Below are 25357 nucleotides of genomic sequence, written 5' to 3'. Positions count from 1 at the left end.
ATTTGATTATATATTGATTATTATCGTTGTGGAAATATGTATGAGAAGTTTGTAAAAAATAAAGTTGAAAGTTCTAAAATCCGTGGAAAATTGGAATAAGAATAAAGATTCTTGATGACACACAAATATTAATAAAAAACATTATATAAAATTAGCAAGCAGAAATTTAACAAATATATATTGTTTTAAATATTTTTCATTATATTTATTCAAATTATTAATAAAAAGAAATATATTCAAGCTTCGATTTTTATTGCACTATTTTTTATTTACTTTATTCTATTCTTATTTCTCTATTTTATTGTATTATTATACATGTCCAATTTCATTTTATATTTATTTATTCTCATTGATTAATTATGAATCAACTGTACAAATAAATATACCATTCATCATAAAAATCAGAGAAAAATATCCTCGTCGTTTATTATTGTTTAAAAAATTATTCTTTACGTTCTAAAAAACGATTAATAAATATTTTCTTAACTATTAAACATTCGTATTGAGATCAAAATCAAACAATCTTTGAATCGATACCTCTTGAATTTGAATTATTTAACGATTCAAGTCATCCCTAAGGGATACGTGTGTTCTATCACAGTTTAGAGTAAACCATTCGCTTAGTATAATGAATACTAATACGCCTCTTGCATCGAGCTAAGTCTAGATAAAGGAGACTGACATCCCTTGTTAGTTTGTCGTTGATTGAGCAGGGTATGCCGGAAGAGGCGAAACTTTTAATTAGTTACTGATCCCTCGGACAATATAATTCCTTCCTGCGGAAGGGGAGCATGACAGAAATAAATTGAAATTGCTTCACTCTTACTGATTTAACATACTTTTGGCTAATTAGTTTGGCTTAACGATTGAGAAAAATCGTTTCGATCGAACGACTAAATTCTCTAGTCTTCTAAATGGATTACCTAATTTAACCGATCCAACAATTGTCCGACAAGGGGATGAATATCCTTCTATTGGATAATTGGTTTTTTGAATAATTTTAAAAGTCCAGAAATAATCTTCTATCCTATGGATAAATTTTGAAGAATTTGTATTATCAGATTATATATAGAATTATCGGATTATTTAATTGGTTTTTGTAATTATTAAAATTGTAAACACTTTTGCAAATTAATATTGATTTTTGTAATGCTTGAAAAATAAAATATAAACAAATATATAAAAATAAATATTTATATATAGACAGGATATATAACAAATTTCTTACTTACAATATATTTAAAATTTTACTAAGATAATTATATAATATATATAATATATTTTATATATTTATTTATAATTTATGTATATTTACACACACATTTCATATTAGTAATCTAACTCTAATCTTCTAAAATTTCTTGTCATTAATTAATTATTTATTTGATAATATTGAACGCAATCTATCAATCTTTTTTTAATAAATTATTACTTTTTTTAATTTAGTTCAAACCTAATTCTGATTTTTTGAAAGATTATTATTGCGTATTATTTATTTATTGTTATTAACGACATACTCTAATTTTTGGATATATTATTATATAGAATTTCTTTAACTCCATAAATATGAATATAAATTTGTATATTAATTAAAATTAATAACCTGTTAATTCATTGATATTGTTGCACAGAAAGAATTTTTTAATGATAATTTAAAATGTCTAATATTTTTGTTGTATTTTTAATTCCACAACGTTTAAATTTTAATTAAAGAATCTTAAGAGATTTTCGTGTATCTCGACGAATAAATATATTTAAATAAATATATTTTTTATAAATGTTTAAATAAATTTATTTTTTAATAGATAATACATCAGAAATACGCATGAGCTCTACTTTGTGAAATAAAGCTAAATCGAATAGTCTATGGAATATTATCTATTCAAAGGAGTTATCTGGAACATCAACCAACAATCCCTTTTAGTCTCATATTCCTTTGTGCATTGCATTATTCTTTATCTTATTTTTCACCTGTGTCATTATTTATCTCGAAAACCTCTTGATATTTTCATAGAGCAGAAAACTGTTGTACAGAAAAATTCTTTATCATAGCTGACAGTTTCCATTAGGAATACTAATTTTAATCTTCTTTGTTCCTCTCTGCAATCCTTTCTATTATCCATTTGTGTTTCGAATCACTCGAAGCGATCTCTACTTAATTATGCAAGCGCGTATCGATGAAAATGGCGATTGTTCCAACTGTTAAGCTAATTGTAAATCGTCCAAATCCACGTTAACCTCTTGCATACGAGAGACGGTTCAGTATTCAGCCTTCGATACTATATCTTTTGACGGGGGGAATAGAAGGAAGTGGAAACGCGCGGAACTCGTGGAGAACTTTCCTCGAGTTAATCCGCTTGAAGGATCAAGGCCTTTGGATGCGTTTCGAAACCCTCTGGTGAGACATTTTTCATGGAAAACGAAACGTACATACGCGTTCCTTCCCTTATGAAATTTATTAAACTTCTAACTATCCGTGTCACTTTTCAATCCTTGATTCCGCGAAAGAGTAACAGGAGTAGCTTTAATTATTCGAGGTAATTAAATCTGAATAATTTTAATAATCTTCTTATTCGAATTATTCGTTGGAAGTATAATAAAATATTGCAGTGATATGATGGCTGTAGGAAATATTTAAAATATCATTATCGATGGAAAATACTTTGAAAATCATATTAAAAATATTTTATTAATATAATCATCTCTAAAAAGGAGATTTTCTTCAATTTCTGATTTTGAAATATATATCTTGTCATAAATATCATTGAGTCATTAAATATTATCCATTAATATTTAATTGTCGGAATATAATTATTATTTAATTCTTATCTTATACAATTCGAAATAATTTAAAAATTATTAATTTTAAATAATGTAATTTTAAATTAATGTAATTTTAAATTACAATTTTTTTGTGCATGCTATTAGTTAAATATATTACATCAATTAAAAGACTAAAAAGGTTAGGTTAGAATTTTGAAAAAATAAAAATTCTTTCATGAAAAATTTGCTTTTCTTGTACAATAAAAATATTCTAAATTAGAAAATTTACAAATTTTAAAAAATTCTAAAATTCATCCTCGGAAAAAGAGGAATATGAAAGCAATTGTAAAATCAAAAATTTCTCAAACGTTTCGAAATATATAGATATATAAATATAGATATTTAATATTTATATACGAAATATGGATATTTAAATTAATCGTAAAGAGAATAGCACATGTCTAATAATATTCCATTAAAAAATTATCCTTAAAAAAAGAAAAAATACAAAATACAAAATTTTCATTTACCACAGATTAATTTCCAAAAATTTTTGATTTTACGTGAACATAAACGAAGAAGGAATCATCGATCTCGTTGAAAAGTAATTAACCGTCATCATTATCGCTAAGGTGACAACGTTGATACTCGGCCATTAGAGTTTCTACGAACGGAACTAACTACATCAGAGTTTCTCTGTGAATTCTGACCCTCCTGGACACATTTATGGACAAGATAATGGCAGAATTGTCAGAGGGGAATAGGATTGCGATGGGCTAGCGCGAATATTCAGTTATAACTGCGAGGAAACCCGCAGAATCCGGCTGCGGCGATCCTTGTATTATCCTCTGCATTTCTACGCGTTAGGATTGAGACACAGAGATCATTGCCATAATCGTGGGACGTGCATACAAGATAGCCATCGTGGAACGAGCGATTTGATATTTCGCGGATCGTCTCGGTTTAGAGACGAGCTTTTAGCTTGATGAACGATTAATTTGAATTCTCGTGTGAACAATTTGAAGAGTCTTGAATATATGTTTTTGAATGCTTGTTGCTTAACAAAAGAGTTCTGTTAGAGTTCTGTTTAATTCTAAGAGATTTTTAGTAGATTGGAAATATTAAAATGAAATATACAGTGAAGATATAGTGTATCGATAATTGACGATTTTTTGCATTTGGATAATTAAATTATTTATATATTTGTATAATTAAAACATATTGCATTTGTATTTCTAATACAATTTGTAAAGCATTGGAAAATTTAAAAAAAAAATGACAAAAATATTTTATATGTGTGTATATGTGTATTTTATTTCGTACATATATGTCCATTCAAAAGTTTATATTATTATATTATTATATTTCACATAAATATATAATAATATATTTATAATATATTATATAATATATAATATATAAATATATTTATATTATTATATTTCACATAAATAGTACAAAAATGAAATGAAAAACTTAAAAAATATAATGGAATATTTACTTACTTTCATATTTTTAATTTATAATTTTTTATAATATATGCTAATTAATAAATTATTTAAAGTAAAAATTAAATTTATTATATTAAGGAATTTATTATATTAATTAATTAATTATATTAAATATATATTAATTATATTAAAGAATAATGAAAAAAGAAATAAAAAGAGATATGAGTTAAATTTAAAACTTTATTCTTTAATAATTAGCTGGAAGTTTATAGCATTCTTCTTCGAGTTATATTAAAAATTGCGAAAAAATGATCTCACGAATGAATTTTTCAAACTTTAATAATATTAAAAAACAAGAGTCGCTTAAGAAATATTCGAATACATTCACATTACATTTTTATTTAATTATTAAATTAATTTTTTCCATAAAAAATTCTACATATTCTAAAATCTTACGTTATTATTCATTGTGTATATAGTTTTAAACGATTTAAATTAATGTTTGATTATTAAATAAAGTCAATTTGGAGATTTGAAGATTTTTAAATAATATTCCACAAATTTGTTTCTTTATAATTTCACGATTTTAAAAACTTGACCTTTCTGTTTCATAGAATATTTAATTTCTTACTTTTTTCCATGGACTAATTTTCCAATTTTTCTTTTCGAGTTTATATCCGATATTTGTAAGATCAGAATGCTGGATTTGCTCTCGAGATTTCCACAAATTTTCACTATAAATTTTTCCGTATAAAACCTTTTGCTCGTAAAACGAACAGATGCAATGCAAAAAAGTTTAAGAAGATTATTCAAATAGCAGAGATAAATGTTTCGAGTCGCCTAGGATATGTAAAAAACTTTCAAATATTGGTTTCGATTTTACGAAAAAAGTGCTCGATGTTACAAGTTGATTTGTTAAAAATACTTTTTGATACAATATCTCAATTTTGTGTGCAGTTTTGAAGTGCAATTTTTAAATCAAATTCAATCAACAGTTGTTAAAAAGAAAAGAAAAACACTTTTACATACTTTTATTATTTATTATTTTTATATCGGAACATGCAATGGCTAAGTGCGTGATTATTTTGATTATTTTTTTTTTATTAATGGTTTGATCAGAATTGTTTTTATTGTTGTTAATTTTGAAAAAAACTGATAATATTTCATTTTTTTTTATATTTCTTTTTTAAAAAATAAAGATTTATTTTAGATATTAAGAGATAAACATTATTTATTTGTTATTATTTGTTATTTATTTATTATTGTTGTTTGTTCTTATTTTCTGAAATAAATAATTATTTAAAAACATATTGATTTTGATAATTTTATTATTATTATTATTATTATTATTATTATTATTATTATTATTATTATTATTATTACTATTATATTTAAATTAAATTGCATGAATTGTATGAAGAAAGCAATTATCATTCATCGAAATTCAAAAGTATTCTTTCATTTGATAAAAATGAATAATAATATAATAAAATATAATATACATAAAAGAAGTTGAAAGTGAATTTGAAAATCTATCTAAAAGAATTTATATTACAGAAAATCAAATATATTAAGTTTCTTCGAAATTTTGTCATATATTTTCGATTTATTGATAACAAAAATTTGGCCATGTTAAATGATTGACGTACTATTTATGAGTATTTAAAAAAAAAATAAATTTCTATTATTTACATGTTTTCATTGAAGAAAATTATTTGTCAAATTATTTGTCATCGATCATTGTCATTTCGATTCAATCGAAACACATTACTCGTCCTTCCTAATTTATGTCGATATCTGGTAACTTCGATGGCGTCCACATATTCAGTAATAAAGTTTGATAAGCCATCCATCCATCCATCAAGATGAACCACGTATAAATCATTCCTCGCTGGAACAGTGCATTGATTGAGATGTCTTTATATTTAAACAGTTATCAAAACACGTGTACGAATTCTAGTAACTCTAGTAAATTATTCAAAATCAAAAATGCAATATACAATTGAGCTTAAATGTTTCATATATATATCATTATTTCTTCAAATATTTTAGCATTTTAACATTTATGATTTTATTTAGAATGAATATAGAATTGTTTAATACATTTTTGTGATAATAAATTATGAATATCAACTTTTCAATATGAAATGTATATCTGTGAAAATTTATATTGCTCAATTAATAAATTGAATAATTTAATATAAAATAAAAAAATGAAATAATAAATTATTATAAAAATCTCTATTTTTTTAATTAAATATATATCTGACGAAAATTTACTTATCAATCACAAAATAATGTCTTAATATTTTTTAATCCTTCTCTAAATTTACAATTTCGTTAAATTTAAAAATTAAAATCATATCAGTCTTAGATAAAGAGTTTTAAAATTAAATTTTAAATATATCCAAACGAAAATTATTTATCAACTGCGAAATAATATCTTAATAAATAAAAAAATAAAAGAAAAGAAAAAATTCGCAATGAATTTAAATTAGTAAATTTTCTAATTTTTTTTTTTAATCATGATATGATGATGTATAACTCGGTTGATTGGAGGCAATACTTTGGAATATTCCGTGATTGTCAAGGTATTTGCACGGTGCTCATAATTGTCCAGGATTTTGACCGGCCGATTGAAGCGAGCTCTCGCAAGAGAACGCATCGGATGCCAATCACCGACATCATGTATGTGTACATATCCCCAATGTTCGATGTACACATATCAATTTGCATTCAGTATAAATAAGTCGCGCGCATGTTGTGTCCTAAATGCGCCCGTATGGATAACTCGAATTTACCATTGCGGCGTAACGTGCAAATCAGCCGTCCGATAACAGCGACAGCATCCACCTGAACAATAATATTGTCCGCAAAACAAGTGTACGTATGATTTATGTTCGTCATGCCTGGTTAATAATGAGCACTATCGTGTGTATACCGTGTGTTTTACCATTCTTTTAGGAATTTCTTCTAGGAAAAAAAAAATGAATAATTACACATATTATAGAGTAAATAATTTATTTGATCAATATTTAATTTATGCTTTGAGAATTTTTGAATAATTTGAAGATATTTTTTTTAATTGTTTTTTTCTTTTTGTATTAAAATTTATTGATGAGAGTTGATTACTTCTTTTTTTTGTTATCAAGAAAATGTTTGTCGCGTTTATCTGATACTTTTTTATTGTTATTTTAAATTATTATTTTACATATCTATTGATAATTTTATATAACATGGAAATTTAATATTTTTAATAATCGTATATAATTCTTATATCGTGAAATATTTATTAATTTGTGATTAATCCTTGATTCTTGGCACATTCATATTTTTGATAAATATTTTTCATATTTAAAAAAAAATTATTGAAATGAAAAATATACAGATAATTATATAAATAAATAAAGATTTAAGTTTTAAATATAAGTTGAAAATATAGTAATTTGATCACTTTGTATTTTTTTATTAATTTTTAAAAAATTAATTGATTGCTTAATAATTGGAGAAATGCACGATAACCGTGCTATTTATCTTATCTTATCAGATGTACGAAGTAATTTTTTTTATTTTTATTAGCTTAAAAATTTTTTTAATTTTTATAAAATTAAAATAATTTCAATAATTCTTCAATTCGTAAATTTTTCATTCATAAATTTTTCAATATCAATGATTTCTCATTTTATTCAATCTTTATAATTTTTACAAAATATATTGATAACAAATTTCAATAATCATTGTTAATTTTAAATAATTTTAATTTAAAATATTTCTTTTTATTTTTGATACTAACAATTTTAATGTAAGTTTTATATATTTTATTAAAAATGAAATGAACGCAAAGAAAAATATAAAAAGGATGCGTTTTATCGACAACTATTTATAAAATTTTTCTAAATTATATGGCAAAATAAATGACACAATATTTCTAAAATTAAATCTTTCTTTCTGTATATATGTTTAAAATTGTCAATTAAAAGATATATAATATATATAAAATAATAATACAAATTTTTTTATTATTTTATAATATAAAATATTATTGCAAATTGTAAAATTAAAAATATGTGTATATTAATATTTCTATATTACTAATTTATATAACATTGCTCAAATAACGAACAAAAAATTGACAATATACAACAGAAATTTTCATTTTGGAAAATGAAGATAATAAATAAAAATGTAAAAAATTTAGTATTATATTTAGTCTTCTATAAATATTCCAATTAATAATTCAATAACATTAATTAAATCAAACAAGAATTAAAAGAAATAATATAATTATTTTCATATTATTATTTATATTTCTCTGAAGTAATTAAATATTTTAATTAATAATTTTCATATCACGTTTCTTTTAAATTCTCTTAAAATTGTAATTTTCTCATATATTGTTAAAAATTAAATATGATACTTCCTTTAATCAAATCACTCAGCAATTCATTCCATCAAAGAAGCAAATTTATTCAAATCTTCTTTTTCTATCAATTTATTTCAATATAGAATATGTATTCATTCGAGAATCTGATTTGTAGATCAAGAAGTTCGTTTTCGTTTCTTATCCCCTTTGTACGTTTGTGGATTTTATAGGGATATCCAAAGGGGAATTCGCGTAACAAAATGTATGCGCGTGTATCATTTCATCTTCTGTGTAGAGTGGAATTCTTAAAGCAACCAAAGCATCACGATGTTTCAAGGGTTGCTGTGCGAATTTACGGAGTGTGCGCTATTTCAAATGTATACGGCGGAAATATTGAAGTTACGAGAAGCTAAAGACGCTTTTAAAATTTAAATTCTAAGAGAAAATCGCGTGTTTCGTTACATTTAGACTATGAGAGACGCGATCATACTTTCATATTTCTCTTTTGTTAATATGTTTTTTGGACAGACATATTATCCCTTTATCATGAGCTAAAAAATTTACTTTCTTCTTTCATGTTTGAAATATTATAGTCAACAGTTATTTACTTAATGATAACATATTAATATATTAAAAAATCAGTTGTTCTAAACTAATTGATTTTCTTAAAAATATCTTTATTAATTCTTTGATAGTAAATAACTTTGAAAATATTTTGAAATTATTTTTTTTAATACGAATAAAATAATTCCAAACATATATTTATTAATTATTTATTAACATAAAACAATGAAATTTGCAAAATGGTGTACATATTATTATTAAAAACGTAAATAATAAATATTCCATTAAATATATTCCATAATCATGAAAGAACAAAACAGAATCTAAAAACATTCAACAAAGAATTTATAATTATGAATAATTTCTTTTAGTAGAATAATTTAATTAAATAATTCAATTTCAAAATTTATATAATTTTTCTTTACTGCATTTAAAAAATATGCAATCTATATTCATGAGTGTACATAGTTTATGAACTATCTTATAAAACATAAATGATTAGATTGATACAATGTATGATTTCTATTTTATGATAAAATGAGGACAAATTTCAACCACCTGTCGCGTTCAGAAGGTCTAATCAGTAACTTAGCAGATCGTCGCGTCCACCTGTCGGATTTCCTCGCGAAATGTCCGACACATTGCTAATTAATTGTCCGCAGTTTCGATCAGTCTAGGCACTATTAAATTAGGTTGCGTGCATCGCCTATGAAATTCGACGTCGATGCGTTTAACAATTTCGCATTATCCTCCTTTATAATTACATGCATAATTACATAATGAATTTAAAATTCAACATTTTTGCTTTTTAAAGCTTTATTTTATATTTTTACATTCTTTTTTATTTTTCTTTTATTTTTATTTTATTTTTATCATTATTTTTTAATGATTTTTCATAATCTTTTAATATTGCATTTTTATATTCAGAATTCTTTTTTCTTATATTGATAATAGAAGAAATGAAAAGTATTCTATTTTTTTAAATGCTATTTTTTTTTAAATATATTTTTGAAATATATTTTTTCTAATGATAATTAAGTGTTTAAAGTAATAAAGTATATATGTTTAAATTAATTTTGAATACATTTTTTATTGTTTATCTTTTTATATTATTTATATAATATTTTTTATTATTAAAAGTGAAAAGTGAAAATATTATATAAATATAGTAAAGAAAACTGTTATAGAAAATGATCATTTTTTACAAGTACCGTGCTTACTTTCACCTGAAGATTGCGTAAGACATATCTCCCTCCTTCTCTGATCAGCATTTATTTCTTTTCTTCGTTCCGATCATGGAATTCTGAACAAGCTATTCTTGTTACACTGGTGATCGTCACGGTTGTTAGTGTCCTCGATATTCTTTTTCTTCGTTTCTATTCTATCGTCAATGCCGTTACACTATAGTAAAATTATACAATATATTTTGAATAAAATTAAAATTGTCAAATCTATTTTCTTCGTTCATTTTATTCAAACTTTATACAAATTTTTTTTCAATTTTTCTTCTATTATTTTTATTTAATCATAATTGATTGAAATATAAAATAATATAAAAAACAAAATAATAATATATGTATCGAAAAAGAGTAAATGAACATAATTAATAAAAAATTAATATTTATTAATAGTTATAGAATAATAAACAATAATTTTATTCTTAGTAAAACTTTAAAACAATATTTTAAATTTCATGGGAAAGTGAATTGAAATGATTTGAAAGACAAGATTATATATAATAATCCAGATTAGAAAAAGTAATGATCTTATTTCAACGATAAAAACTATTACTTGAAAAGGTTATGTATTAAGATCGATCCACAGTTGTCGTTAGTACGAAGCATTGTGTCGTGACGAACACGTGTATTCATTTACTGCGCATCTTGTCTGCGCAGTTAACCGCAGACCATGGTCAGTGACACAGCTTGTTGATCGTATGATAAATTTTTCCAATTATTTCGGTAAATATTATGGATAACTAGTATACTGTGTAACAAAGTTTTTCCGATGAAGTTCAAAGATATGTTATTTTTTTGATGTGTGTCGTTTCTACTAATAATAGTACATCAGAGGAGAAAATAAAATGCAATGAGTGTTTCAAGCGAAAGAGGCTACATCTTGTGTCAAAATAGTGCAGATAAACATATAAACAATCTTTTTTAATGTAAATTTGTATTTAATTATTAAATATTATTGAATGTTTAAATATAATTACACACATATATATAATAATTACATACATTGTTCTTAAGTTTTTAATTTATTATATGTATACATATAAATTATTTTATATATTTCAATGTTCTGTATATCAATTTTAGTGCATGAAATTAAATTTATTATATTTGATAGAAAAAATGGCGACAAAGCGGTTTTATAAAAAGAATTAATATATAATAAAAAGAAATCGATTTTTTATTTTTCATAGTAATTTTGAAATGATTAATATATTTTTTTGTAAGTCTAGATATATAAATATATATAGTTTTTAATAATAAATAAGTAATATTTAATATATTTGCAATCAATTAATAATAAATTAAAAATGTTATACAACTACATATTCAAAAATATTATAGAAGAAATAAAGTTACTTTATTGCAGTTTACTGCAAAAATTCGTTCTATCATATCAAAAGATAAGATAAAAGAAATTTATCGCAAGATAATTTTTATGATCCTTATTTCAGATAATCGTAAGATTTAAATCTAACGATTTAAATCTGTATTATTGAATCGCTTAGTATGCACATTAATCAATTTTTTTTTAGAAATGATATTTGAAATTAAATAATTTGTAATAATTATTGAAGATTATAATACAATGAAATAAAAATTCTATTCATAGAAAAAAATTTTATATTATTGCTCCAAAAAATAAAGTATGTATATTCATTCAGGAGTATTTGAAATATATATTAACAAGATTAAAGATTTATCGATATTTTGTCATAGAATATAATAACGTATATTTATTGTTATAAAAATATTGAAATATATATTTTTATTTTTTTTCAATCAAAATTAAAATATACCAAAGAACAATGTATGCTAATATTACAAGTTTAATTTATATTGATTATTAATTATCTAAAGTATGTAACATTGAAATATTACAATGTCTGTTATAAAAAAAAAACATCACATAAAAATTTATAACATAAGATAGATTCTAAGACATAATTAGTTACGAGATTAAAAATGAAATAAAGTTCTAAGTTTTCGAACAAATTCTTTTCGACGATTACTTCGTTCAGTGATTTCTAGTTTCTTCCTACCTGCTCGAGCAACAAAATGTGAGTAATAAAAATGATATCATTGTATTTTATATAATCTTAACACGTCATACTATTTATTTTCTATAACTTTTGAAAATATTGCGTTTCATATAAATTATCTAGACAAAAAAGTAATTTTAATTCTCAAAATATCAGTTTCTTTTGTACATTAATTTTTTTATATGAAAATGATGGAATTTTCGGAATGATTATATATAAGAAAAATTGATAGCAATTTTTAATTCTAATTATATTATAATTTTATTATAATTATAATATTATAACTTTATTATAATATAATAATTACATATTATAATATAATATTAATATAACATATTACAATAATTATAATATATACCATAGAATTTTTTTATTTGAAATCTATTTTTATCTTTTCAAATTGATTAAAATAATTATTTAAAATGATGGAATAATACAATTATATAACACTGGTACGATTTCAATTCAATACTTTCTAATTTACACATTTGTATATATTAAGTCTAACAGCCATAACAATAATAACAATATTAACACATATGTGTCAAGAGGTTACTATTAAAAGTTGAGGTTACTATTAAATTTTCATCGCAGTTATATAAAACATATTTTTCAATAATTATTACAAAATTAAATTTGCTACATAATGAATTAAAAAAAATAAATTGTATAATAAATTGAATCTGTTGTATCGTGAATTTTTTTTTAATTATAATATTCATATCAACGTGTGTTCTTTTTTACTAAAGATGATCGTGACCAGACTTAAGATATTGTTTGCGGTTATATGTACGAATAATTATATATATACGAATAATTATATCGTGCAGTGCATACTATAGTGGTCATATTTCACAGAATTTAGCCGGCACTCTGTGAACTGCAGACATCCAGGAACCTTATCTATGGATACATGTCTGCAAACAATATCCATGAGTCTGAACACGGTCCTATGTGTAGGGCGGATATTAACGAAACTTGAAACGAATAACAATGCCAATTGGCATCGTCTATATGTATTAAAGCTCGATGCAGATGAGCAATACGATTTTACACTGATGACATTGCGTCAATGAACACGACAATATATAACTATAACGAGTTTAATTCTATTTTAAAGTACGAAACAGAATGTGAAATCAATAATTTTTAACATATTTGATATATGAATTTATTTTGAAGAAATATTAAGGATAATCAATTAAAATTTTTATATTATTGTAATAGTAAATATATTTTATACATTTGCATATAATGAGGAAATGTAATATGTTTTGCTACAATGTGTTATATTCGTGTTTGTTTTTTTTTTTATCAATGTTCACAATTAAAATAGAATTGTTAATAAATATCATTAGAAATCTTTGATTAGATTTAGAGATTCAGTAATATTATTCAAACAAAATATTAAATCTAATATTAAATGAATGAATGATTAATCAAGTTTAATTATTTTTAAATTTTTTTAAAAACATACATTTTTATAAACATTCGTAATTTATTCATAATAATATGTTGTTGCATAATTACTATAATACTGAATAAATGTATAAAAAAAGTTTCAATAGCGAATGTATAAATAGGAAAATACTTATTTATAATTCAATTTTATTAATTACTACTTACTAATTACAACTTTATTAATTACTATTTTTTTTAATATTTTTATTTCTCTATATGATACAGAATTTAAATATTCTAGAATAAAAATATATCATATTTAAAATATTATCTTTTATATTTATTATTTTCATATTTTTTATTTATTTATTTTAAAATTTAAATAATTACTTATATACATTTAATTTTAAATCTATGTTTTTTTATTAAAAATAATAAAATTGAAAAGCAAACTATTTAATGTATGCTAAAATTTTCTATTTTCATACAAATATTCACAACTTTCTCATATATTCTAAATAAATCTGATTTTCCTAACTATATATTTAGAGAAAAATGTAAATCTTAAAGCATTACCAATGCAAAATCATCTCAATCATTATATCACTTGTCTATTTTTAATCAATCGAAATCAAAAATATCATTGTACATCACTTGTTAATCTTAATCTTGCTACTATATATTTCTTCTCTTTTAAAGCCTTGACAAATTCATTCAGTGGGCAAGTACCGGATACTTATACAATATTGAACAATTGTCGTAATACAATTGTACAAAATAGCAAGCGTTGCATCTGCGATCGTCCAGCACATCTGACGGCAATGCGCATCGTCGAGGATGGTAATACATGCAGGTGTTGATCCCATTTCCGGCCGTGAAGCGGTTAACGCCGCCATGAGTCACGTGCGTTTGATTTACTCTTCTGCTTGCACGTATTCCCTCCCTCCCTCCCTCCCCCTCCTCTCTCTCTCATTTGACCTTTAAATTTCCTCTACTCTGTATCTCCCTTTCTCTCTCTCTTTCTTTCTCTTAACTATTGATATTCATTTCTCTCTCTTGTCTCTCTCTCTCTCTCTCTCTCTCTCTCTCTCTCTCTCTCTCTCTCTCTCTCTCTCTCTTTCTCTCTCTTGTTTGTCGTGGTTCTGTAGATAATTTGGAGAATTCCGTTAAATCATGTCAGGTTATATCGGGTCAGGATGCTTCCATGTATCGCTTCATCCTTGTTTCTCTACGACTAACCGGACCTCATCGGTGTTCTTGCATTTCCTGTCTGTGTGTTGTGATGTCGTTAATCGCATTATTTAATATGACAAGTCAATTCGAAGTTTAATAGAATTTAGTTTGCAATATATTTCGTTGATGATGAAATTGGTCGTTTATATTTTAATAGAGTTTACTGGTTTTATATTGGATTTGTGAGAAAAATATATATTAATGTTGCTGATAATTAATAAATCGATTTTATTGGAATGAAATGATATTAAATTTATTTTTGAAGTCATGTTGAATAGATGAATATTTAAAAATTTAGGAAAAATATTTGTTTAAAATAGAGTAATTCGAAGTTATCAATTGAAATAATATTTCTAATCAAATAATATTTCTTTCTAAATTCGTGAAAAATAATTGTTCGAAATATTTTAAGTTTATATTGATCAAATTCTTCGTTATAAATCCACGCGAATTTCTCTTACCACTTGAAACTTAACTCATTCAAGTAAAAATTCAGCTATAACTTTAAATATACCTTTTTTAATCGACTATTTGATTGTATAAACCACAATTGCACCGAACGCTGCTACGATATACTAGTTTAATTTCCCAGCAATTAACCCTTGGGCTGACAAGAAGACTATTAAGCACACTGCCAGTCCCAAGGGTCTAAAAATTACCCAGCAAATTGCGTCTATGTTAAATTGTCTGCAATATCCATTATATAATTCGTGAATATCAAAAGCATCCTCTATCCTTACCTTATCTCAAAAGGTTTACTTTTTGACATAGCTTATATCTTTTATGAATATATATACATATACATATATATGTATATATACGTATATGTTCCTTTGTATCAAAAAAAAAAAAAATATATATATATATTATATATGTGTATAACGTTTTACAATTTTAAGCGCGTTAGTTTGTCAAGCTTTACTTTCTTTCTTCCTTATATCAGTTATCTAAGCCAGTTTTCTCTTTCATTCACGATAGGGTGAAAGATACGGAAGGGAGAATAGCGATAGGATCAAGTTCAATATATATAAAGCCATTTAAATTGAGTTCCACATCTATAAACTGAAGTAAAATACTGAAGTTGAAATATTTCAGGCTTTTTTACTTTATACAAAATCCTTGATATTTATTATGGAATATAATATTATTTATTTATATAATCATTTTGGGTTTATTTTAACAAGCATGATTTGTTTGAATTATATTTTCACATAATAATCATTTTAATGTTTGATATAATATTACTTTCTAGTTAATAATTGAAGAAATTTTAATTATTAATTTATTTCTTCCCAATTAAAAATAATATAATAATAAAAAAATAATAAAAATAAAATAATTTCTAAAGAATTTTTCAAATTTTTGATGCTCGACTTTTAAAATTTGTCAAAAAATTTAAGAAACATTCAGTAAAAACTTCAAAATTAAGAAATAAAATATCTTTATTTTTCATTATTAAGTTAAAAAATATGTATATTATATCTGTAAAATATATTTAGATTGAGTAGTTAATTTAAATTTTTTTTTAAACAATCGATTACTTAGAATTATTTATAGATTTCCTTCTATTAATAGATATATTGCATAGTGATCAAGATACATTTATTATTGTATCCTTTTTGTAAAACATTTACATCTAACACAATATTTATTAAAAATATACTTATTCGATTTTTTGTTTTTTGAAAGCAATAGAAACTAATTCACTAATTTTCTTTTTATTTTCATTGTTACTTGAAATTATTTTAACATTTTGCTCGCAATAAAATTTCGATCAATACGAAAAAACATTGTTATATTTAGAATACATTGAAAGAATAGAAATGAAGTATATAAAAATATTCGTTCTCACAAAAACTTTGATATTAATTGTTAATCGATACAAATATCTTATAATCCGAATTTAATCGGTATATTCGAATCTACTTACTTGTGATACGCTCAAACCCATCACTGGTTTATTCATATCCCAAGAGATTGAGATATTCTCTTGGCGGCAAACTGGTGTTAAGTTATTTCAACTGTACAAAGCGAAACTGATTTCGAAATTAAACGTACCTATGGGCAAGAAAGGTCGTCGAGGGTGGGAATTGCGTTTTCACGAATGAACGCGGAGTGGAAAACCGAGTGCGGTGTGAACGACTGGCCTGGGAATTAGGCGTATAGATGCAGCTGCCTCCTTTCAAAGTGGCTGTTGTTAACTTCGACGAGCGAGTATTTGTAGTTCTCGTCACTGGCAACTTGAAGGGTTTCATTGTTTTTTAATGCGTCAAAGAGGCGGAGGAAAGGATTTCATGTCTATTCGAGAATTCCCTTTTTAGAGGGAAATTTCTAAGTTTCCGCGATATCGTACCAATTGTTGAGTTATTTGTCATTGTTCCAAACACATTCTTGATGACTTGAATAAGGTATTACTTTGTGTTATAACGGGTTATTCGTGGAACGACTGTCTCGAATATTAATTGTTATTGATGTTCAGTTTTTGAAGAGAGTGAAAAGCGAGTATATACTATTTTGAAGACATTTATCTATTTGACGAATTTTAGTTTTTTATTGCGTATATTGAAAATTGGTTGGAATTGATTGAATAATTATTATAAATAAATATTACTTTTGTATATTCAGGTTGTCACTACAACTGGATACATAAAATATTGTAAAAATTTACAGATAGGTTTATTTTAATTTGATTTATTTTTTGAAAGTTATTTTGTATTAGAATATTATATCATATTTAATATAAAATCTTTCAGACTACTATTTTAAATTGTAGATGAAGATTTAAAAATTATTTCATATTATTTCACAAATATTTCCAATATTTTGTATAATAATTTATTAATAAATAATATAATAAATTTGCAAGTAACTGTTTCATAATATTATATAATTGAATAGATATTATAACTTGTAATTTATAAAATTTATTTATATTATTATTTTATTTATTTATGCAAAAAAATTTATTAATATCGTAACTCTTGCAATAATTTGTAAAATTATACAAAAAGGCTTAAAATATTTCTTCTTCTTATTTTTACATTAAATTCATATTCAGACAAAAAAGAAAGATTTCTTTTTAGAATAAACAAAATTTATTTTATTATGAGATTCGTTAACTTTAAATAATAGTGTATCTTACTTATCGTATATTAAGATCCTATAAAAATCTTAAATTTCAATTTGAATTCATATTTTCGATCCAATTTCAATAAATTTGAAAAATACAGTGATAATAATGTGTCTTCAAAATAAAACCTGTTTTAAAATTTTTGCCCAAAAAAATTTAAAATAATAAAAATGACTCGAAATATGTAATCGGATATATGTTTTCAAGTTTTCCTGCTGCATCACAATTATAGCGTATTTAATTGGTTTTCTTTGTCTTGATGATCCTTTAACGAGGCAAGTTTTAACGGACAGATCAATATTGTCAAGCTTTACTATTGGCGGGGTCGCCACTTCGTTATTTATTCTTCTGATTTGAATAAAGCCACCGGAAATGTCTTCGTGCCATCCCCGCAAACACTTGGTGACTTCGACGTAGACTTTATAATGTTGCAGTTGGTACGCGATACTTTCACATAATCCTCGCTCGTAGAATTCTCGAAACTTTCTCGTTATCGATTCCAAGATTTTGTCTATACTTGGAAGTCTAGGTAGTTGTTAAGATCTGAAAGTAGAATTTTAAATCCGTTAGCTTATATATACGTATCTCGAAAAGTGAAAGAAAATAAGAAAATGGCTAAATAGTAAAATTTAGGAAGTTTAAAAAAATTATATACAATTATTCATTAAAATTAATTATATTAATAGAACGATATAATCGAAGAAAAATTAAAAATTCATTAAAAAAGATATATTAGAATCTGATATATATGCAACACCTTGATTAAAAAATTTTCTTTGATAAAAAAGTTTATTTTTAATTTTTCAACAAAAAAGATATGTAAAGTTAATTTTTAAGGCATTGTAAAATTTTAGAAGTTTTAATTTTCTCTTTTTTCTTTGAAATGTTTCCAAACATATTTTTCCATTTTTTAATTCATACTTTTACATTATACTTTTATATTATCATAGTATCTTTTCCTTACTTTTATATTATAAATTTATTTTGATATATTTTAAAATTAATATATAAAATGTCATAAAATTATTTATTTCAAGTCTCGTTTCTTTATCCAAAATTGTACAAGAAATATATTATTTGCTGAAAATACTAGATTAAATAACAAAAATTAAATTATTGAATAAAAATCTGTTAAATCAACAGAGAATAATAATTTTTATTTTAAAAATCATGAATAACAAAAAAGAAAAAAAAAAAGAAAAATCTTACTTCTACATAATCTTCTAACATAATATACATATACTTCTTTCTCTCATTACGCAAATCTCCTTATATCCCACAAGTCTTTCAAAATTATCCAAATGCAATCTCTAAATGCACACCGCCAATTCTTAAAAAATTCAGCGCGACAAGCGCGAGAAGGACGAGAGATCGAGCAGTAGTGTAAATAAGTGTAAAGTGTGAATAAAGTAAAAGGAATCAGCACGGTCCACGGTCACGGAAACCGCGGGGGGAATTACATTTTCCCCTTGGCCGTTCGTCAACGGCGACAACGAAACTCGTCTCGATTTTCCAGGCAGGGAAACTCGTGGCGACCCCCCCCCCCCCTCCCCCCTTCCCCCCGTCCACTCCGTTTTAAAAAACGGAATTATTCAAGAAAAATTTGCGGGCGTCATCGTCGGCCGCTGCGGAAGATTGTTATCGTTGAAAGCCGCGGCCACGTTTTATACATATTTACCACGCTAATTACACAGTGCGCCGCGGAGAGACGGGATCCGCATTACGACGCATAAAAGATACACGAAAAGAGGGGGGGTTGAAAGAGGATTTACATTATACCCCGTTAATTTCCATCGTAAAAAAGGACAGTGAGTATTCACGGAAGGCTGGAGGTGATTACCAAGCTGAAAGAAACGAGTAAGAGAGAGAAAGAGAGAGAGAGAGAGAGAGAGAGAGAGAGAAGGAGAAAAACGTTACCCACGGATGGAAAAAATATTCCTGTCTTCTATAAGGAAGATAAGGGATATTCGCGAGAACGAACCTCGAAATTATACGATGCACAACGGTTTTTCATCCTTACAAAGCGAGATCGAGTTTGAGGGGTTGGAGGTTGGAAGAGTTCTCGATACATCGAGAGACACGTATGAAATATTCATGGAACTGTACGAGTTCACCCCTTTCGTTATAGTGAATCGAAGGTGGAATGGCGGGGATATCGGTCGACGTTTCACCCCCCATAGAAAGTCTTGTTTTCGAGAGGGGATGCAAATTGTGGACTCGACTCGAAACGTCGCGCTCGTTCTAAATCGAATTTCAGATAAATTCTGGGAAACTCGAGGGGATGGTTTGCAAATAAATCACGGCATAAAGCGCGGTGATGGAAATAAAATTTCGCGGTTGCTTGTTAGTAATTTGGAACGTTAGTAGTAATGAATTAGATAATGGAGGAGTTAGTGAATTGAACGAACGTGAAGAGGGTAATAGATAAATATTGTTTCTGTTACGTCGACAGTTTTAAAGAATTGAGTAGTAGATTTTTGGTTAAAATTTTAATTTTTAAAGATTTTTAATCTTGCGCAGTGAAATTGTCTGTAAAAGAATCTGTAATGGTTTTATTCTTTTTGATAATATATAATTGTGTATAATAATGATTATGTTAATTTGGAAAATTTATCATGTAATAATGTAGAGAATTTTTTATGGCTGTGTTTCTTCAAATTGTTTAATTTATTAATCAAATAAAACAAAATTAGATAGATATAAATAAACTTATAATTAATTAATATATGATAATTAATAATTAGTATATTTAATTCCAATTTATCTAGATATATAAATATATATTTTATAGAAAATAATATTAATTACTGATCTATTAATTTTATAAAAATAAATAAATACTTTTTTATTAACAATTATAATTTCCATACTCTACTATTATATATATATATATAAAATTACATAATATATAACATGAATATAATTATAACTTTCATATCATCAATATCACCATTTTATCACGTATTAACATATCAGATAAGTGATATTATAATGAAGATACATATATGTTGAAAGGAAAGTAAAAATCGATACCTATAATTAAAATATTCTATTTAGCATTTTATCTTTTAAATTACTATGTAAGCACAGATCTGGATAACAGTTTAACTTATATTCTAAAATTTATAAAAAAAAAAAAAAATAAACAAATTTTCTCGAATAATTCAAAGAAATATACTTTGACTAAAAAAATCCATAATAATTTTATGCCTTTTTATACTGTAATAAAAACGAAAAAAAATACACTATTGTGTCCAATAGTTTACAATTCATTCATTCACGATTTATTTATTTTTATTCATACTCATTAATTTTTACCATTTGTCTCTCAGTACTCGTTGACTCGTTGATATAATTAAAGAGTTCGATTCCTGATAGATGAGATTTAGCCGAGATTTTATCTCGCGTGGTTGGTTTGATGGGGATGAAGAATGATATTACAACGCATTACGTGCGTGCAGAGATATCGTTTGTAAAGAAAAACGCACGATGCGAGGAGAAAGGGAGGACAAATTTATACGGGGGACAGATTATCTTGATATAGTGGATTAATATTTTTTCGCGTTTGTCTGTACGAAATTTGACCTCGTACGAGCTAACGAATTGAGGAAATTTTTTTGCGAATTTGGAAATTTTTTCGCATGAATTTAAAATTTTCGAAATTTTCAGTTCTAAACGTATGAAACATTTAAAAAGAGAGAAATTTAAATTCAGAAAAAGAGACGTAATTAATTAATAGTTGATTGATATATATGAAATTTTGTTTTTTTCAGAATTTGAAAATGATAGACTAATATATTCGTTAAATTTTGCTCTATTATAAATTATTATTAATCATTCGTTTCAAAAAAAAAATTTGTTATAAATTTGAAAGTTAAGAAAATATTTTGATTTATATAATTTTTTTTATGTGCTTAAATTTGTTATATATTTTTTAAAAATATTAAAATATTTCGAAAAAAATTAGATAATTTTCATAAAATCGATAGATTGTATTTGATTGATAAATTGGTAAATTCTAAATGAATATTTGAAGATTCTTTTGAATTCTAAAACCAACGATATATTCGTTACACAAAGAATATACAATATTGAAATTTTATTTTTAGAATCATTTTATCATTATTTGAATGAATTGAACAATGAATTTTTCATTTTTCGATTTTTTATCGATGTTTGAAATTTAATATTGCAAATTGAAATGTTTGTAATACAATATGCATTAATAGCATATTTTCAAGTTCTATTGGAAACCATAACGAATCTCTGATATTCGTTCATTTATCACGAAATATGGCTTCTATTCGAAGAATTTCTCATTGAAATGTAGAAAACATTGATGTTGTAGGAAGGGAAACCTCTGTGCATGGAAATTAAGACATGTTTGTGCATGTTCATGACAGACCATACAAGCATTTCGCGAGCAAACATGCTTGATTCGCGGTTTCTAAAGCCACCTGTGGGAACGTTCTTCGTGGATGATGAGTAAACTTCGTGTTTCACATTGGGAAGAAACGTATAGACGATGAAAAAAAGGACAAGTTATCAACGATGGTATTATATAATTCCTCGTTTATTTCTATATTACGTGAAAATTAACAATTTACGTAAGATACTGCATTATCATGCTGACCATGAAGGTATTAATTGATATTAATTTTCTTTTGATTGGAAAAAATTTATAACTTTGCGAATATTAAAATGCTAATAACTAGATTAAGATACGTTATTCATCTCATGAGAATCAAATTTTTATGAAAAATATTTTATGCTTTTTTATTTATTATTTATTTATTTTTTAAGATACTATAAAATTTCTTATTAATATCGTGATAAATTGTTAACGAATCATTACGAGCATGAATTATATTCAAACTGTTTCTCGAATATTAGGATGCATTATTTAGTTTTAGAATTATTGAAGTCATTACAGTTATAATTTCAATTTTTGTTTATGAAATAGAAATTCAATATTTTATGATATGTTTGATTTTTTCATTAATTAAATATTAATTTTCGAAGTAAAAATATCGTTTTCGTCGAAATTGTATAAATATTTGACATGAAATTCATAGATATTTAATAATATTCATTCAAAACATAAATTTATTTTATTATTATTATTATTTTTTTTTTAGTATTGAAATATCTATGTATAATATTTTAAAATTCAGAAAATAAAAAAATAATAACATTTCATAATCATAATATTCAAAATTTCAATTTTAAAATAATTAAATTGAAAATATAATTTGAAATTTATATTATCATATTTAACCAACACTTTAGGACATAGTTATCCCACGTAAAATTAATTCGATATCTCAGATTAGTAAGCAGTAAGGCAAAAACTTTCAAACATAAATTATCCGTCATAAATAAATAACAATATTTCACAAAAGCTAAGCTTTCCAAGACGCGCAAGAAGATACACAAATAATACAAGAATAAACACAAGACATAACATTAGATTATCGCCGTGGATAAACAATAATATTTCTCCCCGATCTACAAAAGAGTTAAACTCCGAAACTCGCAAGAAAATACGAATAACCCTCGAGCCACACGAATACCCAAAGGTACATCGATATTTTGAAAAAAAACATGCTATTTCATCACCCTGGATACATTTCTACCCGAATAACCAGGAGGAAATTTCTCCATCTTTGTCCATTCCGCGTTGCAGAACAAAAGCAGAGCAAATTGTACGGTCATAAGGGAGACGGGAACCTTTCCGCAGGAAGCGGAGTAACGTTAATTAATTATTCTCGACGAGGGAATCGGGCGTGGTATGCCATCGTTACCCGTTGAAAAATACAGTTTCGCCTCGGATAAACGAGATAAACCCTTTCCCTGACCCCCCTCCCTCCCCCATAAGCGGCGAGAGAAGCGGATAAATGGCGGAATTGCGACGGTGACCCCGAATAAATGTGGATTGGGGCGAGACAATGAACGTGTCTGACGATAATCTCGGAGGGAATGAGTCTGGGATTTCTTTTGGTGAACAGGAGGAAAAAAAAAAAGAAAGAAAGAAAGAAAGAAAGGAAAGTAAAGAAAAAAATCCGGCATGCTTTTGTTGCATGCACCACTGCAGAGACCAGCTGACGCATGTAATTACTCGTGAACCCGCGATCGAAGGCTCAGAGTGCGCCCTAAACGGTTTCCACTGTTCGGTGGAAACGTGCGCGGAGAGAGGGGAATTGCGATGAAGTAAGATGGAAATCCGTCGCAAGTTATTTCGACTGATCGTCGTCTAAAATCGTGAAGAAATCTGGTGACTGTTTCTCTTATATAGGGTGACATATTTAAATCGAGTTATTTGAATATATCTTTGAAATTATTGATCCGTATTATAGGGTTGGAAAGTTTGTGCAATTTTTATTCATGTTTGAATTGTAATTTTTGAACTGTTTTTTAAGAAATATAATAAGAGAAATTCGGATGTGTGCTAATATTGATCTTTAATCAAATAAATATCAAACCGTAATTTTCATTTTGCAACATTGTACATAAATGAACAGAATACGAGAAAACAGTGTTCGATTCTGCAGAAAATTAAATTTCAACTACATATTCATCCCAAATTTTCCCTTCTTCGCGTTTCTTCATTCCATTCACAAACATTCTCTCGCACGGACCAAAATTTAGCTTAATTTTTCGTCGAATCAAATCCATCGTATTTTCAAATTCCTGCACGTAGGTAAACGCAGACGAAGAGCATTTTGTCGCGATGGGGTGGTAGAATAAATCGATAATGCAGGGTCGACGTGTGCCGGGACTCGTGGCATACCTGCATCCATTCCGCCAGTTTCTGACTCACTTTCCTCGATCCTCCACGGTTAAAGGATCGTGAGCACTGCTATCCACGGATTCCATAGACGTTGGAAACATTCTTCTCGTGGAGAATGGTCGTTGAAGTATTAAAACGAAAAAATGAGGGAAGGGGGTGGATAAAACGAGCGATCTTTTCATAGGCTCCTTTGACTTCTCTCTTCGTTGCATCTCAAAGGATTCGGGGGATGGCGGAAGGCGGATAAATGTGTACAGGGATAGAATAATATAGGGGAATGAAACATTGAGATTTCTTGTTGTCCAATCTGATGTTTCAGAAATTGCCCATTTTCTGCTTTGCTTGATATTTATAAGTACAATGTGGTTTATGAATAAAGCAATTG

General features: G+C 25.7%; 1 protein-coding gene and 1 long non-coding RNA gene across 2 annotated transcripts in view; one reads left to right on the top strand and one right to left on the bottom strand.

The window, feature by feature from the left end:
• LOC411617 (inactive rhomboid protein 1) overlaps positions 1–25357 on the top strand; it is a 377697-nt gene that overhangs the window by 174255 nt on the left and 178085 nt on the right. The gene's annotated exons all lie outside the window — the stretch shown is intronic.
• On the bottom strand, positions 18488–19746 carry LOC102653697. Its single transcript, XR_407512.3, has 2 exons — positions 19392–19746; positions 18488–18725 (listed from the first exon to the last, which is right to left on the bottom strand). It is a non-coding gene; the product is annotated as an uncharacterized LOC102653697 (long non-coding RNA).

Source organism: Apis mellifera, linkage group LG14, assembly GCF_003254395.2.
Source record: "Apis mellifera strain DH4 linkage group LG14, Amel_HAv3.1, whole genome shotgun sequence".
Taxonomy (NCBI): domain Eukaryota; kingdom Metazoa; phylum Arthropoda; class Insecta; order Hymenoptera; family Apidae; genus Apis; species Apis mellifera.
Note: the sequence above shows the minus strand (reverse complement) of the source record. Positions and strands in the feature narration are given on the sequence as shown.